Source organism: Anser anser (genome assembly GCF_964211835.1).
Source record: "Anser anser genome assembly, chromosome: 24".
Taxonomy (NCBI): domain Eukaryota; kingdom Metazoa; phylum Chordata; class Aves; order Anseriformes; family Anatidae; genus Anser; species Anser anser.
The window spans coordinates 5,579,332-5,593,572 of NC_139745.1; the positions used below are offsets into that span (position 1 = coordinate 5,579,332).

Here is a 14,241-nt window from a genome sequence, read left to right on the forward strand (position 1 = left end):
CCCTTCCCTTCCCTTCCCTTCCCTTCCCTTCCCTTCCCTTCCCTTCCCTTCCCTTCCCTTCCCTTCCCTTCCCTTCCCTTCCCTTCCCTTCCCTTCCCTTCCCTTCCCTTCCCTTCCCTTCCCTTCCCTTCCCTTCCCTTCCCTTCCCTTCCCTTCCCTTCCCTTCCCTTCCCTTCCCTTCCCTTCCCTTCCCTTCCCTTCCCTTCCCTTCCCTTCCCTTCCCTTCCCGGCAGGTACCAGCAGGGCCACATCAGGACGGCCTCGTGTCCCCCCCAGTCACTCTATTGTCCCCCCCAGCTGGCTGGGGATGCACAGGCACTCCTTGAGGTGGGCCATGGGTTTTGCCAGCCCGAGGAGGGTGCTGAGCCCTGCTCGCTCCCCGTTTTGCTGGGACAGCATCAGCGTGCGGGGCTGGGCCGCTTCTGTTGCTTAAATCGAGTTTTCTCCAGGAGACTGGGGGGCACTGGGGGCCTCCAGACAAGGAATGGGCTTTTGTGCGCCGGGCTGCAAGCCGATCCCCTTTTGTGGTTTCGCTATTTTGGATGATGCACTTTGTTATTCCAAGAACCACCCGGCAAAAGGACCCCGTGAGCCGAGTCCCCAGCGCCGCCTGCGCTCGCTGCGCCTTTGTCTGCGCCCACCTGGGGCCCGCTGCGGGTGCTGGTGCCCTCGAGCACCGCTGCCACTGCACCCGGGGGAGAAGGCAGGAGCCGGCGTCCCCGTCTTGCAAACGGGGCCGTGCCGACGGGGCAGCTTAGGGGATTAGCCGGTGTTGGGAAAGCGAGTGTGCCCAGCAGAAAATGCGGGGGTTTGCTTAATTCCCCTGCACACTCGTGTCCCGGGCGGCACGCTGACAATAACCCGATTGTGGCCATGCTGCCAGGGTCCGGAGCTGGTCCTGGGGTGCTCGAGCAGCCCCTCTGCCCCCCTGGATAAGGCTGGGCCCTCACCTCCAGCCCCCTGAGCTCGGCCTCTCGGCAGGACCTGCAGGGTTTGCGTCTTGACCGCGCGCATCTCCATCGGTGACGTGCATGGGGAGCGCTGGAGCCACGGCACCGCTGTCTGGGCTGCGGATGGGGACTGGTCCTGCAGCACCCCGAGCTGGGCACGGGCACCTCCGAGCTGCTTTCTCGGGCCCCCAGGGCCGGGCATTTCGTCTGGAACAGCCTTGGCCCGGCCGGCATCGCCTCCTGCCGCGCAGGGATGCTGCTGACTCTGTTTGTCTTGGCTCCGCTGGGCTTTTTCCTGCAAGAGAGCTGCTTGTAGCTGGGCAGGAGCCAGCGGGTTTATAAATAAAAGCGTCGGACACCTCTCTGGGTGGTGCTGAAAGTTCCCGAAATAGCCTCGCGGCCCCGCCAAGGGTCGCGTGGCCGGGCTGTTCGCAGAAGCAGCCCAGGGTCTGGGTGTGGAGGCAGGGCTGGCCCCGGCTGCTGCCTCCGTCCCTCCTGCGCCCGCCTTGCACCAGCTCCGCGCTTCCCTCCGTGATGCTGGGAAGCACGGGGAAGAGCTGCCTCGGCTGGCTTGGAGGCATCCCCTGCATCACCAGCCTGCCACTGGGATGTCCCCGGCTGGCGCTGGGGCTGGCTGTCCCTGTCCCCAGCGAGGACGATGCTCTGGGAGCAGGCACCGGGTGCCACCCGGGGGCTCACCGCCTGCAGGCACTTCCCCTGCCTCAGATTTTCCCCGCAGCTCTGGCCTGGAAGGGATCATCCGAGGGCATGGGAGGCTGGCCTTGTGCAGCGGGGAGCTCCTGTTGGGAAACCAGGAGGCTCACGGGGTGCCAAGGCACAGCCGAGCCCGTTCAGCACCGCAGCAGCCCCGCATCCCCCCAGGCTTCCCTGCCGTTTCAGGCAAGCCTTGCTAATTCCAGTTATTTCTCCATCAGCAGCAAAGCTGGTGCTGCCCGGCCCCATCGTGGTCCCACCAGCCTCTAGGTGCAGAGATTTGGGGCATGAGGGTGCTGAGCTCGGAAAGCTGTGGGCATCACCCAGCCCCCAGTGCAGCTGCAGGAGCCTTTCCCTGCACTGCTCCCCGCACGATAGCTTTTGGGTTAAAAATTGAAGGGTTTCTGTTCTTTTTTTTCCTCTTTTTTTTTTTTTTATAATTGTCCTCTAGAAAAATAGGATGAATAGGTTGATTTAATTTTTTCCCCATGTCTCGTTGCCACATATGAAGGCCCATAAATCCTAGGCGAAGCACAGCAGCGCAGCAGCCACAGCAGAAACCCAGAGCTCTCCAGAGCGCGGCACGCTCGAGCCGGGGGCTCAAACATTTCCCATTTCCTCAAAGACAGAAACAGGAAAATGCCCGGGGCTTCTCCTGAGGGGTGCACAGGGCGCAAATGGCCCCACAGGGTGCAGTTGTGCATGCGTGGGGATGAGCCACATGCGTGCCCGTGCTCCTGCCTGGCACCTGGGCAGCTTTTTTGCATTGCAGGGTTATTTTGGGATTCCTGGCAGTGCTCGGGATCCATGCATGGTGGCTTTCCTGGGAGCTTGCGGGAACCCCTGCATGCTTGGGCTTTTGCACGGCACAATTGAGTAACAGAGACCGAGATTCATGCGCTGTCCGCCCTCGGGACAGAGCGTCTGGTGATGGATGTGCCCCGCTCTGGGCTCCCGTGTGATTTCCGAGCCTTGCAAAGTGCCTGGTCCAAGGTCAGCCCCCGGGCAGGCACGGTGCCCGGCTGCCTCCGTGGCCCCTCGGCATCCCTGGACCTGCTGAGCGCCGTGGGGATGGTGTGAATGGTGTCCCGGTGCGCTGTGCCAACGGCTGTGCCGCGGAGAGCATCCTCACGTGGCCTCAGCTCCACTCCCCCTGTGCAGGGCAGGAGCAGAGGCAGCGCAGGGACAGCGAGGCTAGAGCCCCCGGCCTCAACCCCCGCGGTGCGGCTCCATCGTGCTGCCAAACTGGTTTGTAATGGGAACCAGCAGCTGCCCCAGCGCGGAGGCTGGAGCAGGCTCCCCGGCCGCGCTGCCCGCTCCGGCTGGATGCCGCCCGGGCACCGGCGCTGGCTCGGAGCCGCCGCGGGGCTTGGGAAGCGGGTGCTGAGCGTGGGCAGAGGGAGGCTCCCGCATGACACAGCCCGGAGGGGAGCCGTGCATGGAAAATAGGAGCCGAATGTTTTTCCAGCTTGAAGCCCAAACAAAAGGTTTTGTAATAAATGCGTCCCTCGGCCCCGGCTCTGCACCCGGCGCGGCTGGCCGGCACGGCCCCCCCCACCCCCCCCATGGCCCCGGCGAGGCACTCCCCGATTTCCCCCCATGGTGCTGCCAGGACGGGGGCCAAGGGGCAGAGCTGTCCCAGGCCCCCGTGCCACGGGGCAGGGCCCAGCGCCGCCGCCGCGAGCCCTTGTGCTTTTTCATGCAAAATCTGCCCTTAAAAAAAGATCGCTTCAGCGGGGTTTTGTTTGCTTTCGTCAAAAGCGGGACGCGGACACGTGGGAAAGAGGTGAAGAGCGGGGTGCCTGCGGGGGCCGCGATGCCCGGCGGGTTTTGGCTTCTCCTCCTGCCGGGGGCACAAGGGGGGCTCACAATGGGGTCGCTGCGGGTGCTGGGTGCGCATCGGGAGGAGCCGGGGAGCAAAAGGGCACTGGGAAGCGGAGCCAGCCCTGGTTGCTCATCTGTCTGAGGGCTGGCGTCGCTTACAGAAATAAATAAGTCCCACCAAGAAAACATTCTGCGTCTTCTTCGCTGCTGGTGCTTGAGCTCCGGGTCCGTCATTTGGCTTGGCAAAGGGTCAGCGATAATAAAGCCCGCCCGAGTCAAGCGCTCCCTGCCTTGCCGGGACACGGGGCTGGCTCTGCTGCTACCAAAGGTTTAAACTCACCCAGGTCGCCAGCCTCACAGCAGTTCTCCCAAACCCACTCGTGACTCTGCGTCCACTGCTCCTACGGGCCACCTTCCCCGAGTGGGGTCCAGAAGTGTCCGTTTTCCCCCAGGATGGTCGTTCCCATCATCATCGGTGCGGCCACCCCGGTGTGTTTGGGACCCGCTGTGTATTCGGGACAGCTCGGCTGGTGGCAACGTCTGGGGGAAGGAGAAATATCAGGGGAAGGGCCGGGGTGGGCTCTGCTCCCCCCTCCGGTCCGGCCAGGCGCAGGCAGAGGGAGGCTTCGGGATCTGGAAGCCTTTAAAGCAGATTAGACCAGCTATTGGATTGCACTGGAAATTAGGAGCCCGGTAATGAGATTGTGGCTTCGGCTAGCTGCAGATTAGCGTTACTCGGGGTTTGAAGCTCTTTGTTTATAGCAAATATAGATGGGGCAGACAGACAGACAGACAGACAAGCCTTGTCCCAGGGGTGGAGCTGCAAAGCTGCGATGGGTCGGGGCTGGGGGGTGTCAAGATATCCCCTGCTCCTCGGGGTCCTGGGCGACCCGGGGCCCCTCATCCCCCTCTGCACACCCTGGGAGCAGGGTGAGGACAGCGGGCACGGGGCTCGGCTGCCTCTGCCACGGGGTTCAGAGGGGGCCGGGAGGTTTGGAGCCATCTCCAGAGAAGCAGAGTGGCTGGAATTCCCTGCGAGGCTTTCAGCTCCGAGACAAAAGAAATGTGGGAACTACTAAAAAAAAAAAAAGGGAAAAAAAAATTCAAATTGAAAAATCAAAACAGCTGATTCAGTGGTGTTGAAACATCTTGTGACAGCGCTGGAGGAATTTTTTCCAAACGGGGTTCTGGGAAGGATCGGCCTGGTTTTAACACAGCCCGCTTCCGTCCCTACGGCCGCGCACGTGCTGCGGGGCCGCGTCCCCCTGGGCACGGAGCTGAGCCCCTCGGGAACCCGGGGGCTGCTTCCTCCGGTGCTGCAGGCTCGTGGGGCGCTGCATCCAGCTCTGCTAAGAGGTCCTGAGCTGCTCCGGGGTGTAAAGGATCCAGATCGCCTCCATTCCCCCCGAAAACGGTCATTATGGGGAAAATCTGAAATACAAGCCGGGAGCACCGGAGCCAGCGCTGGCTGGGCGACGGGAGCGTGGTTTATGGTAGCGGCTTGTCAGAGTTTCCACTGAACACCTCGGGCTTTCTGGGATCTCACATCGGCTCACATAAATTAAATTAAATTAAATAACATAAACTAAGCTAATGTCTGAGCGTCGCGCACCCGATCCCCTCGCCGGGGCGTGAGCGCGTTTGAAGTGCGGCCGGCGCAGACTTCCCCGCGCCGCCGGGACGTGCAGGGGGCAAGAGGGGAAACCGGGGCGGGCGTTTCGGTGCTGAGCCCCGTGTAGGGGCACGGAGCAAAGCACGGGGCTCAGCAGCGGGGCTTCGGGCACCCGAGTGCAGCAGGGGACGGGGATGGTGGGCAGGGGGTGCCCCAGGGGGCGCGGGGTGCCAAGGGCTCGAGCTGCGTTGGCAGGGGAAGATGGGGGTGTTTGGGTCCGGGCAGAGGGAGCCACACGCTCTTTTTTTTTTTTTTTTTTTTTAATGAGTTAATTGACAGAACGCAGAAAAGTCACATGCTTTAAACCCGTGAAATCCCCGAGCGAAGGCTGGGCTTGTCAGTCATCCTTATAGGGCAAAGCGAGGGCAGGACCAGGCGAGGGGCCCCACAGTGCAGAGGGGTGCAGCCTCCGCGCCGCCCGTCCTCCCCAGCACCTCCTGTCCCCACAACACCTCCCGTCCCCCCCCAGCACCTCCCGTCCCCCCCAGCACCTCCCGTCCCCCCCAGCACCTCCTGTCCCCACAACACCTCCCGTCCTCCCCAGCACCTCCTGTCCCCCCCACCACCTCCCGTCCCCCCCCAGCACCTCCTGTCCCCCCCAGCACCATCCCCGCCACCCACACGATGTCCCCAACCCTGCTGCCACCGCACCCGAGACCCCGCAGCGGGGAGACCCCGGGCACGGGGTGGGCGATCACACCGGGGGCTACCGAGCACCCCACCAGGGGAATTTGCTGGGTGCTGCGTGCGGGGAGATGATGGGTGCGGCGGGGAAGGGATGGGTGCGGTGCCCCAAGAGGTGAAAGAGGACTGTGGGCTGTGGGACCGGGACCCCGGGGTGCCCAGGTTTGGCGGCTGTGGAGGGGCTGGGCAGGGCCGCGGCACCTCCCTGGCAGGTAACCCAATCCCTCCCCGCCGCCCCCCGCCCTCCGCCCCGCTGCCGAGCAGAAACGCCGCCGAGGCTCCCAGTCCTGAAATTTATTTTAATGTAAACCTAGCTCTGAGGCAGCTTTTTCTCATTTTTAAACTATTTCATATCAATCCTTGGCCTGACATTTGTTTTCTTTGAATTTGGTGGGGAGCGTGGTCTGCATTGCTGAGGATATCTCCTCAGGAATCTTGGCAGAGGCCGCACCGTATCTTTGAAGAAACGGCAAATGCAAAACAGAAGGCAGATATTAGAGGAGCACAAACAAGATTTTCCCCGTGCTCACCCCAGAAGCGGCACAGCAGCAGTGGGACCGGGGGCTCGGGCACTCGGGATGGTGGCAGAGGGACCCCACGGGGGGCACCGCAGCTCCCCGGGCATGGGGCGACCCCGCTGCACCCCCAGGCCCCAGGTGGGGTCGGTGGCCCCAACACTGGTGGCACTGCCCCAGGTTTTTTGGGTGCCATCGGGTCCCCACCACCTGTAGCAGCCCGGCGCGAATGCAGGAGGGGAAATCGCCCGGTTGGGTGGAAAAGGAGAGGAAACGGGGATCAAAGGGCCCAGCAAAAGCAGGGAGACGGGATTTCAAACCCGTGACATTAAAATAAAACGACTGTTAGGATAAACACTGAAACACAGTTTCCCATCCCAGGCAGCCAGCCTCGCTGTCAGAGAGCCGGGAGGCTAGGATTATGTACTTTGGCATTTCACACCCGAAAGAAGTTTTCACAGCAGCTCACAAATTTGCTGTCGTATCTGGGCGGCCAGGAGAGCACCAGAACACGGACGAGGAGCGCGGTGGTGCTGAGCCTGGAAAAAGAATGGAGTGGGGATGCCGGGACCGCGTCGGGACCACGAGGAGCCCACCAGTGGCACCGGAGCCGCGGGGCACGAGGAGGAGCAGCCTCGGCTCCCGGTGCCCCGGCTCCATCCCTGCCATGGCACGAGGCTGGCGATGGGCGGCGCGCATCCATCCTGGGCTACGGGTGCTGTGGCTGACGGCTCCGTGCCGCCAACCGGAGCCGCCGAGGAGGTTTTTGTGAACTCGGGGGTGATGAAGGGAGGTTGTTGTCCCAACAGCGTTTGGATCCGGGCAAGGAGAAGCTCCTGGACCCGGTCTCAAGGGTTGTCCTGCGGAGCAGCTGTTTGCTGCTTAGATCCTAACGCAGCGAGGAGCGAGGGGCTGTGCGCCCAGCCTGCCTTCTCCCCCCATCTCAGCTCTGCCCCCAGCTGCTGCCCCTGGAGCAGCCCCGATGCCCCCGGCTCTTGGCAGGAGCCGGGCAGCCCCGGCCCCCTCCACCCCCAGCCCCAAATTTTGCCCCAGTGATGGGTCGCCGGGTGCCGAGGAGGTGGCTGACGACGCTTTGCTTGCCGTGGGTGCAGCTCGGAAGGATGGGAGGAGATGCCTGGCTGTGGCCACGCTCCCACCGTGGATAATTCTCCATCATCCCCCATCGTGGGGCTGCCCTGAGCACCCTGCTCCTACGTCCCAGGCATAAAGCCTTCAAGTGCATCCTCGGGGTGACTTCTGGGACACTCGCTGTCCCACAAACCGACACAGCTCATCCTGACGAGACCGGGCGAATGCGATCGCTTTTATTTATAAAACACACAGAGGAATAAAGCCCTCTGGAGGAGGAGGGAAGAGCGCCAAGCCGCCTTGCCCCGCGGTGCGCTCGCTCCAACCAGCACTCAGCCGCCGTGGCTGGGCTGCGGCTTTGGCCGGGGCCCGGCTGAGCGGCCGCGGCTCTTCCCACCAGCTGCCGGCCCCAAAACGCCAGGCAGCTTTGGGTTCCCACCACGGGCGATGCCTGAGACCTTGGCACATCCAGATACAGAAACCTCCCCCTGGGGATGCGCGGGCAGGTGCAGTGGATGCAGCAGGTGTATGGGATTTGGAGAGGCACGGGGCTGATCCTGCACAGGGGCACGGCTGTGTGCGCCTTTGGTGTGGTGCTGCCCTAACGCCGCTCTTCTCAGCACACTCACAAGGGACAGGGACCTGCAACAAATAATGAAATGTCCCTGAAGACCCCACGCTGCTCGGTGGGGCCGGGCAGCAGCTCCCCAACCTTTGCAGATCCCTGTGCGGCGTCCCTGTGTGGGATGGGGCAGCGCAGGCTGCGCACCCAAAGGCTCCAGCCGGGACCACAGCTCGTTACCAAGCCGGTGACCCCGACACGAGGCCGGTTTCAACGTCTGCGGCTCGTGGCCGCTTGCCTGCAAATTCCCTGCCATGGGAATCGCTGTCTGCGGGGCCCTCCGGGCTTGGCGGATTTCTTTGCAAAACACCCGTCGGGTTTGAAACCCTGCTTCTGCGTGGGACCTGCGAGGACATAGCGGTGCTGGTCCCTGTGGACCCTGCACAAACACTGCAGCGCCTTGCAGAGGGCTGGGTCCTGCAGCTGCCACCATCCCACGGTGTCCGTGCAGGTGCTGCATGGCACAAGGCAGGGACACCACGCCCCGGCATCACCGACCTCACCACATGCCCCGGTGCTTGGCTCGCTCCGCACCGTCCTTTCGTTTTTTTTGGGAAGGGCACCGTCCCCCCGGGAGGAGGAGGAGGAGGAGGAGAAGGAGGAGAGGGGAAGAAGAGGGGAAGGAAAAAAAGAATCCCCACAAAAATGTCTTCATAACAGGAAACGTCTCATAAAATACCTGTGGTTTGGCATGTGTGATCCGACTGGTCAAACTATGCACCTGGCAGGCAACCCTGCTATTAATGCTGCGCGCAGTCTGGTATTTCGGTGGGGCTGCAGCTCGGAGGGGGAGGACGGGAGCGGGAAGCTCGGGGAGCAGGAGCCCTCCGCGGGGCTGGCTGCGGGGGAACACGCCCGTCAGGTCCCACGGGGGCTGGAGCAGCCCCATCAGGGCTGAAACCCCGTCTGCAGCACCCAGGGGTGCGTTGAGCCGGGCTGAGCCTCCAGCAGAGCGTGCGGCTCCATGCCCGGCTGCAGAGCAGCCCGAGCATGCTGCTGTTAATTACTGCTTAATTACAGCAGGTCAGGGCGCAGGGGTTGGCTGAGCACTGCTGGGCGAGGGGCTGCTCCTGATGCCCCCCAGAAGCGGGCTCCTGGTGCGGTGAGACCTGCGGAAGGGCCGCAGCACTGACAAACACCCTGCTCGTGCTGCCTGGATCCATCCTGGGGCTGCGGGTGCTGCTTCCAGGCTGGGCTGGTCGGGAAACCTCAGCCACCGGTGCGTGCCGGGCCCGCGGCGATCGCACAAAGGCCGTTTGTGAAGAGCCCTGTAGGAGCAGAAACACCGAATTTCGGCAGGTCAGGGCCCTGCTTTTCCGTGCTGACCCGTGTCCATGACAGAGCAGACGTGGGGCTCTCTGCCCACGTCTCCGAGTGCTGCGGTGCCGCCGAGGCGGGGGGTGCGAGGAGCTGTTCCCGGAGGATGGCTTCGTCGTGTGCGTCAGCAGCGATCAGCCCGGGGCTCCGCTGCGCTCAGCGGAGGAGTTTTGACAGCTGGAGGTGAGGGATTAAGCCCTGAGCTGTGACCTGCGGCGGGCTCACGCCTCGCTGTGCTGCGGCACGCACACGCCGAGGGGCATTAATCCGCCTTAGCTGATCCCTGACCCGGTGGCTGCGGGATCAAGCGGCGGCACCGACCCCATCGGCAGCACCCCGGCTCCAGGCAGGATGAACCGCGGGCACCGGGCGGCGTGCACAGCGAGCAGCGTGTGCTGGAGCAGCGTGCACCACGTGCGTCCCCGCTGTGTCCCAAAAATCAGCCTGGCATCCCCAGGACATCGCCGCCGGGGGCAGGGCATGCTCCCCGCACGCTCGCCACTCTCCGCACGCCGCACATGGCTCAGGCGTGTCGGGAGGCGAGTCAAGACAGGGAGAAGTACCCAGCTTGGGGTTTGCAGAAATCTTTTTAGCAGCTGTGTGCAAACCAGCTGTTTTATGGCCGGCGCAGCGAGCGGAGTCTGGCTTCCTACAGCCTCGTGTTGTGCAGCCCTCTAACTCCTCCCGCCGCAGCAGCCGCCCCCGTCGCAGCCGCGCCAGCGCCAGCCCCGCTCCCCTCCTGCTCCCCAGCCCGGCCGCGGGCGTCCCGAGCTCCACGGGTGCCGGCTGCCCGTGTGCCTGGCCCCAGCCTCCCCCTGCGGTAGTTATTAACGCAGCGGGGGTTAATTAGCGCAGAGCCCCCAGCTCCGGGGTTAATTTGGCTGCAGCTCCTGCCTGGATCTGAGCGCTACGGATGGACACAGCTGCTGCCTGCAGCCTGCTGGGTGATGCGCCGTGCCGTGCCATGCCATGCCTTTCTGTGCCATGCCATGCCGTGCCATGCCGTGCTGTGCCATGCCATGCCGTGCCATGCCGTGCTGTGCTGTGCTGTGCCATGGCATGTCATGCCGTGCCGTGCCATGCCATGCCATGCTATGCTGTGCCGTGCCATGCTGTGCCCTGTCATGCCATGCCATGCTATGCCATACCATGCTGTGCCCTGTCATGCCATGCCATGCCATGCCATGCCGTGCCGTGCCATACCATGCCAGCTGTGTGCTGGGGCCAGGCGCGGCACTCCCGGGGTGGCAGGAAGCTGCGTGCAGATGGGGTGGGGTGTTTTCTTTTCGACAAGGAAAATGTTTTCTTGTTCCCTCTGATGAAGGGCGGGCGAGGCTCTGGATCCGTGCGGCGCGTACAGCAGCTTTTGGATCGGATCAGGTGTCATGCATTTAAGGACTCGCCCATGCCAAGACTCTCCCCACGCGCTCCTGCGCTGCTCGGCCGAGCTGCTGTGCGATGCCTTTGGCTTTCGCAGCCCGGCCTGCGGAAATAACGTGCTCGCTCTCCCTTTCAATAGCTCACTTTTCGTTTTTGACTCGTTTTATTATTATTTTTAAAGCATGTGTAGCGCAAACCAAATCACCTACCTCCCGCTGGAGCCGGTCCAGCCCCATGTTGAACTTGGAAAACCTCCCTGCTTTATTTTTTATTGTAAATGACCGGAGGATGGAGCGGCTCGATGGGACACGGCGGCGTCCAAGCCCGCGCCGCCTCCAGCCCACCCACGCGCGCCGGCTGCTCTCTCGGTGCTTTCTCTTCGTGACGTCCCCCCGTGCACTGCATTTTGCAGTGGGGTGCCCATGCCCTGTCCCAAGTGCTCCCAGTGCATGGCATTGGGATGGTGACAGGGACAGGGCGGTGACAAACCTAAGTGGGGGCTCGGGAACATGGCCGGGGCTGGCATGGCCGTGGCTTTGGGCTGGGGCTGAAGCCGGGGCCAGTGCTGACGGTGTTTTTACTGCTGGGTTTAAACAAGTTCTGCGCTTTACTGACCTCCAACCACAATCGCGGATCCCCCGTGGATCACATATATTGACTTAAAAAATAATTAGCGTCGAAGCGAGCGGGTGCTGCGCCCGCCTGCCAGCCCCATCGTTAATACCGAAAGAGCAGGGGCCGTAAATCAGCCGCAGCCGCGCTAACAAGCCCGCGGCTGTGAGCGCAGGGGAGCGCACGGCTGCAGCAGTCTGCGAGCGGGGCCGTGCCGGGGGCTCGGACACGGGGCCGGGAAGCGAAAGCAGAGAAGGTGCCGGGATTGCACCGCCGCTGCCGGATCCGGCCCCCGTGCCGCACGCCCCTGCCCTCTGCTCGGCGAGCACAAGGCGCAGCCTGTTCCTGGCGCGGCGGGGGCTGCGCTCCCCCAGCCCTGGCGCTGCTGTGAGAACAAGGTGACATTTCTTGTCTCGTTTCTCGTGCTCTAAGTGTGAGATTTTTTTTTCTTTTTCTTTTTTTTTTTTTTTTTCTCCGGTGCTTTCATTGCGTGCCAGGGGTTTTTAACACGTCTGCTCGCGCGGTGCCAGGGGAGCAGACACTTGCACAGCTAGCGCGGCGGCGGCGCGCTCTGAAGCCGTGCCAGGGGTCTCCGCGCTGGGCCGGCCGCGCACCCGCTGCTCCGGAGCCCGCTCCCCACTGCCAGCCCCTTGGGAGGGACAGCACGGCTTGGCTGAGCCCCCTGAACGCACCCCCTTTATAAACTCTCCGGCCCCATCTGCTCCTGCTGGGCTTGTTTTTCCTGGCCGGGGAGGTTGTGCTCCAACTACTGTACGGCACAGGGACGGGCAGGGGATGGTGGCCTCATCCTGTGGTGCTCGGGGGCAGGAAGGGCTGTGCCACGGACCCGCGGAGCCCCCAGCACATCTCCCCTTCTCCAGGTGGGAAAAACAAGCCCCCTGTGCCGTCCCTGCTGGCCGCAGACAATTTTCTCCTGAACCGCTGGCCCTGCGGGATTTTTGGCTCCTTGGCAAGCCAGCCAGCTCGCAGCGGTGTCTTCAAGGATGGACACATCACAGGGCTGTTAAGAGTGATGAATTACTTAACGCAGGAGATCTCAGGCATGAAAGAGCCTCTTCTTAGCCATGCTGTGCACACTTGATCCATCAGATGAAACTCCAGACATTGCCAGTTTATGAAGTCACTGCCCGGGGCTACCGCCTATCGCAGGGACTCCAGCGGCCAGTGCCTGCCTTAAGCCACCTGCGGGGTCCCAGGCCAGGTCTGCAGCCCTGCAGCCCCCTCAGCAGGACAGGTGAAGCCACCCGGCCGCATTAAAGGAGAGCACGGGCGAGCTAAGCCCTGTCTGGAGGTGATCCATGGCCGCTTATCTCAGCCACGGAGCAGCTCGCCTTGATTTAGCACCCGGCGCGCAGCAAGACCGCAGCCGGAGCCAAAGCAGGCAGATCGCCGTGGCCACCGTCCCCGTCCCCCTTCTCCTTTTGGCTCCAGGTGCTGCTGATGGCTATGGGGTGTCCCAACATCTGCAGCTCCTCCTGCCCCAGCCACCTGGTCGGGATTGTCCCCATCGCCACAGCCCTGGTGGCACCCGGCGGCACTCGGGCTGAGCCGTGCCAAGGCGCTGCTCCTGCCGTGCGGGCTGCTCAGAGCAACAGGGAGCATCCCGCGAAAGCTCCCGAATCGAGGGGAGGAACAAGTCTGAGCAAAGCCCAAGTGGCAGAAAATAGAGATAGGAAATGAGGGGAAGGGATGGAGTCAGAGCCAGAGGCACGGGGGTCATTCCAGGTAAGGAAAACAAATAAATAGCTGATTCAGGATTTTGTTCTCCTCTTTTATTTAGCAGAAACCGTATTTTTACAGCTGTAGTCCCTTAAAAACGGGATTTTTTTCCCCCTTAAACAGACCCCTGTAAAATAATGCTTCATAAAAATAAGCGTTCCTCTTCTAAACCCTGCAAACAATAAGGCCGGCGAGGCGCTCGCTCGGCGCTGCCGAGGACCCCGGCAGGGTCCTGCTGATGCCCCCAGCCCCAGCAGCACACGAGGCCTCCGCCAACCTGCCAAGCGCTTGCAGCACGGGGAGCAATCCCACGCCAGGGCTCCCTTTACTTAATTTGGTTTAATTATATTTTAGCTTATTTATTTCTTTTTCCCCTCCGCGCTGCAGCTTTTTTTTTTTTCGCTGCTGTTTCAGCAAAAGCGATCCAAGAAATTCCGACCAAATCCCGGCGCGCTGCAGCCCTGTCCCTGCCTCCCCGCCAGGGAGAGACGAAGGGCTTAATTCTCATTAATAACCACCACGGGTCAATTATTGTGAGGAGGAGGGAAAAAAAAAATACCAGCAAAGCTCTTTGGCATCACGTGTTATTTAAGCTTCTGAAAATAAATGTTCTCCGCAAATCAATCTGTTTGCAGCTCCGCACATGGGGCTGGCACAGAACATGTTGCTAGAGGAGAGGTGTATTTATAGAGGGTGTTTATTTTAAATAAACAGGCTCTTAAGGCCGAGGCTGCTGCTCCCAAGTTCCGCAGCCATCCCCGGGGCTTTCCCAGCTGAGGGTCCTGTCCTTTGCCCTCTGAGGGAGCTCCTGGTTCTGTGCATGAAGCACCGCAGCTGACCCCGATCGCGGCAAGGTTTGGGCTCTGACCTCACCATTTGGGGCTGCCAGGAGCTGCCTGGGCAGGCAGGGCTCTGCTTATGGCACAGGATCCGTGCGTTTATCCTGCATCCCCCGGCTGGTGCGTGTCAGGAAGGGGAACGCTTCCAGGGGCGCGGAGAAAGGGAATTTCGGGTGTCCCCACTCCCCCAGGACCCTTCCCAGGGCCCTGGCTGCATGCTCACCACTGAGCCTTGTGGGACGAGGGGTGGAAATTGGGCTCGGGTCCCCCCTCACTGCCATTT

The 14,241-nt window shown here is 62.3% G+C and overlaps 1 protein-coding gene and 1 long non-coding RNA gene across 2 annotated transcripts in view; one reads left to right on the forward strand and one right to left on the reverse strand.

Moving 5' to 3' along the window:
* The window catches only part of COL8A2 (collagen type VIII alpha 2 chain), a 33,419-nt gene that overhangs the window by 8,438 nt on the left and 10,740 nt on the right, over positions 1–14,241 (forward strand). The window lies entirely within an intron of this gene.
* LOC310886198 lies at positions 259–14,241 on the reverse strand. Its single transcript, XR_014575242.1, has 3 exons — positions 5,747–14,241; positions 5,633–5,670; positions 259–5,594 (listed from the first exon to the last, which is right to left on the reverse strand). It is a non-coding gene; the product is annotated as an uncharacterized lncRNA (long non-coding RNA).